General features: G+C 34.6%; 1 long non-coding RNA gene across 1 annotated transcript; it reads left to right on the top strand.

The window, feature by feature from the left end:
* The first annotated feature begins 556 nt into the window (after positions 1-556).
* Positions 557-4,057, top strand: LOC136202159 (uncharacterized). The gene is made up of 3 exons (XR_010674338.1): positions 557-839; positions 3,532-3,666; positions 3,877-4,057. It is a non-coding gene; the product is annotated as an uncharacterized lncRNA (long non-coding RNA).
* Positions 4,058-4,977: the final 920 nt, after the last annotated feature.

The following is a 4,977-nucleotide window of genomic DNA, read 5'->3' as shown; positions in this document are numbered from 1 at the left end:
TATAGAGGAGCATTGTCTCGGTAATCACATTCCTCTGGTCCGGACAGGAAACTGCTCACCCAGTTGGAGCGTCGCCGATGTCACCTCTCAAGCATACACACACGCTCACGATGCAATTAAGGAATTGAAGATGTAATACATGCCTTAAGAGATTGTTTGGATAGTCATAAATTTTGGTCAAGCCTAAGAATAATCAGTGGTGAAACTGATTTCCTCTCTCTCAACTTAGGCATTGTTTGGATGAAGTGTATTTAAAGTAAGGTGAAGTAAGTAGAGTGTATAAAATAACTTGTTGTGTTTGGATGGAAGGTAAGGTAAGTGATGGTTTAATAATGTAATTATATGTAAATTACTCCCATATCCTTTCATTGGTATAAATAAAATAGAAGAAAAGAGTAATTTTGGAATAGAAAGATCTTAACCATGATTCCCCGGGACAATTACAAAATTAACCCTATTTTAAAACTCATTTACGTTTTTAGTGTAGTTCTCTAATCTTTTACAAATTTAGACAGTTTTAGTGTATTTGGACAAATTTGCCCTTTTCTTTCCGTTCCCTGTTATGCGCCCTAAACATATCAAACACGAACGACGAACAATCGAGGAGGAGAAGCGAACGATAAGCAAACGGCGAGAAGACAGAAACTAGAAGCGAACGGCGGCGATAAAGAGGAGGAGAAGCGGCGGTGATAGGAAGAGAAGGAAGAAGTCGAATAGTGAGAGGAAGAGGAGGAAGAAGGCAAACTGTGAGAGGAAGAGGAGGAAGAAGGCAAACCTCTTTCCGGCAATCTCCTTCCACCATGGGTAAGGGTAAAAAGGAATCCCGAAGCAAAGGAAAGGTAAACAATCTTAAAATTTTCTTTTCTTTTCAACTTTTGAGATTCATGATAGGCACAATCTTAGGGTTGGATTTTGAATTGATGATTCTGGACACTCAAATAGATATATGAAGCTGTAAATTTGACCACATTGTTCTTTCAATACCTTTCTGAATATATGATACCTGTGCATTATGTTTTTTTACCTTCTGGCTGGAATATTAGATATCCTGTGCATTTCTGGGTTTCATACCTGTGCATTATGTTTTTTTGCCTTCTGGCTGAAATATTTGATACCTGTGCATTATGTTTTCTGCCTTCTTGCTGTAATATTTTTCCATGATAAGATGGATGGAGTGAAGGTTATATTTTTCCATGAAAAATGTTCTAACAGTTGTTGTTTGTGAATTGCATCAAGAGGGCAGTTCCTATTATGGTGCTTAATTGTAAGGTATCTGCTCAAAATTTTGATAGGAATTCCAACAACATCATCTATGTCACCAAAATAATTTTGCAAGCATGTTTTGATACCTCATTTCCTTGACATTGTCCATTATAGCAGAGTCATAGTATGCATATACATGGGTAAAAAACACTGCTGTTTGGCAGCCTAAAAGTTCAGAATTTTTCAAACACCAGTTCATTAAATATAGGTGCAGTCACTGTCACAATTTTAGATAATGATTGTTGGTTTCACTCCTCAAGGTACACCACAAATTTCGTGAGTAGGACCGAGGTAGGGATTATAATTCCTTCATGAACAAGTTGATTCCTACATAACCAAATCCACCATAACGTTAGTATAACTCATTTTGTTCAGAATTCCAGCTCATTTTGTTCAGAATTCCTGCAGTAGCTGCTAAGGTCGATGCTTGTTGTTCAGAATCCATATGTTCAGAATCCATCAATCATTCCAAATATGAACCATATGCCCATTTCCTATCAGCCATAGTAGACCATTTAGAAACACATTCCTTGCTTCCCATATACATCTTCAAAAGAAACTTGGATTAGCTACATTAGGTGACGTTAAGAATGTTGCGTTCGAGTAGTATTTGGCCGCAATCATCTTGAAGCATAAAGAGTTTGAATTTTTATGTAACCTCTAGCATGTTTTGATACCTCATTTCCTTGACATTGTCCATTATAGGTGGCTAAAAAACACTGCTGTTTGGCAGCCTAAAAGTTCAGAATTTTTCAAACACCATAGATGCATTTTTTGGTCATTGAGTTTGACTTGTTTCTTTGTTTGGTGTGGTTGTTTAGCTTATGTTTTCAATAAAGTTTTCTTTCATTTGATTTAAAAAAAACTTTCAAATGGTTGGGAAGGATGATGAAGAAGGAGAAAGCTTCTCTCTCCCTCATTTTCATTGTATGTATGGCCCTGTGTAAATGAAGAAGGTGAGATTTGATGTGTCCTTATGTAAATGATAAGAAAGCTTCTCTCTCCCTCATTTTCATTGTATGTATGGCCGTGAATTAATGAATTTTGCTTTCCTCTGGAATAATTTCATAACTGTGGTTGACCTTGACCATAATTCCTAAACTTTTGGTTTCTTTTGGGATATAGTTTCAAGTCAGCCCTTGACTTATTCAAGTTATTAGCTTCTCATAGACAACTAATTTTTAGGATATGAGTATTTATAATTTCTGTCAGGAGTGCATTAATCTCATTTTGTTATGATGTGAAATACACATTTATATGAATGTTTTTCTTCGAAGAGGATGGATGTAGGAACAATTTAAGTGTAGGAACAATTTTGATGATTATATGATACAAATAGATGGACATTAATGATTGATCTCAATTTTGATGATTATATGATACAATGAGATTGACATTAATGATTGTAGGATACAAATTGATAAGTTCCATCATCTCAGGGGTGCATATGATGGTGCAAATTTGAAAATATACTATGTTGTCTGTCGTATTTTTTACGACAGGTACGACAAACTATATAATCTGTCGTCTGTCGTATTTTTTGAAAATAGGACAGGTACGACAGACTATGATGGTCCAAATTTGAAAATATACTATGTTGCCTGTCGTATTTTCAAAAATACGACAAGTACGACAGACTATATAATCTGTCGTTTGTCGCATTTTTTGAAAATACAAGAGGTACGACAGACTAGCCTGTCGTATTTTTTGAAAATACGACAGGTACGACAGACTAGATACTCTGTCTGTAATTACTACATACACTACTATTATAGCCTTTTACCTCTGTGAATATACTGCATAATAGGAAAGAACAAGACGTTATAGTTGAGTGCAGAGGCTATGATGCTGCTCGCTTCTAGAACATTGAATATGTTCATGGGTAAGCATTTCTTACTTTATCGCCGATTCTCAAACTGTTTTCCTTGGTAATTCTTATGTTCAATTGCAGCTGTAATAATTCCTTTCAGATATGTATCAGCAGAAATATATTGATAGGATTTTGTTCTCAATAATTAGTTTGTATACTTTGTATCTGTTTCCTACTTCGGTTTTATTTTAATCTAACTTCAATTTCACATGAACGATTTCTTGTTAAGATGGAGATGCAGCTAAGACTTTCAGTCTGAGATAATTGTTACACTTGGTGATTATGTGTGAAAAATTTATTATGTGCCTACTAGCAATTGTAATCTAGAGCCCAGCTTTTTATTTTGGCCTTCGAGCTAGCAAAATTACCCATCTCATATTTTGTCTCTTGTCTTGTAGCTGGGAAATGGATGGTGTAGCAAGGGCAGAAAAAGATATCTGTTTCATTTGCATGTGAGACATTGAAATCTGATAAAGCTGCAAAAGAGCATATAAGGAAGTTCATGCCCAAATTATTTGGGCTAGATGCTGTTGGTAAGTGTCCATCCATCATTTTGTGAAGAAAAATCATGTTCGTAAACAGTTTCACTCCTTGCTGTCTTGGTTTCACTTCAAGTCATTCTCATTTACGTGATACACCATGAAGAATTGTGATCCAATGCCTTTACTCATTTTTTCTTTTCATTTTCTATATTTATACTTTGAAGATCAACATTCAATTAACTTATGTATTTTATATTGCAGGGACCAAAGGGATGGAAGAAAACCTGTAAAGAATGGGCATAATAAGTCATGAGATTCAAGGTTTAGGTTTTTAGGCTTCTTATATAGTAAAATGTTAGCTTTGTAATGACAAACTTTTGGTTAGGATGGTGATCTTCACATATGTACAAGTTTATTGTTATATATAAAGGTTATTTGCACATTATTTATAAGAAACTTTGGTTATTTATACGGGTTCATGAAAGAGGTATAAAAAGAAAACAATGACAAAATTCTTATAAGAAAATGTCATACTATTTACGTTCCAATAACATAATTTAATACAAATTATGTCATCTGAATTACGTTACAATGATAGTAAGGAAAATAAAAACTGTCATAACATTAACATAATAGCTTCATTTTAACTTGATATTTTGACAGATGACTGTGGCGTATTCACTTGTGCTTTTGCCCAAGTTATAACTGAAAGGTGTGAAACCCGACATGATCAGTTTGTGTGCAACTTTGACGGATCGTATGGCGTCCATTTTAGATTGCGTTTTGCAGCCGAGTTGTATCATCAGAAGTTATTAGTAGATAATCTAGAAACAAGTTTCCTTTTGTCTGATAGTTAGATATTGTAATTTAGTACATTTGTTGTACAAATATGTAATATGTTATTTGGTACATTGATGTTAAAACTAGTATGTAGTTTAGTACATTGATGTTTAAAATACGACATGTGCGACATGGGTAGTAGAGTTAGTACATGAAAATACGACAGGTACGACACAATATATAATCTGTTGCTTGTCGTATTTTAAAAAATACGACAGGTACGACACAATATATAATTTGTTGCTTGTCGTATTTTAAAAAATACGACAGGTACGACTGGCAAAGGGGGAATAAGGAAGACAGGGGTATTTTTGTCCAAATACAATGAAACTGCCTAGATTTGTAAAAAGTTGCAGAACTAGGCTAAAAACGTAAATGGATTTTAAAATATGGCTAGTTTTGTAATTGTCCCATGATTCCCCTCCAATTTTGGATGTAAGGAAAATGAGCCAAAATTCACCTCATCTACCCTCACTTACCCTCACATGCTCCCAAATACCACCATCCAAATAATCTCTTAGA

The sequence above is a fragment of the Euphorbia lathyris genome, chromosome 1, assembly GCF_963576675.1.
Source record: "Euphorbia lathyris chromosome 1, ddEupLath1.1, whole genome shotgun sequence".
Lineage (NCBI taxonomy): Eukaryota > Viridiplantae > Streptophyta > Magnoliopsida > Malpighiales > Euphorbiaceae > Euphorbia > Euphorbia lathyris.
Note: the sequence above shows the minus strand (reverse complement) of the source record. Positions and strands in the feature narration are given on the sequence as shown.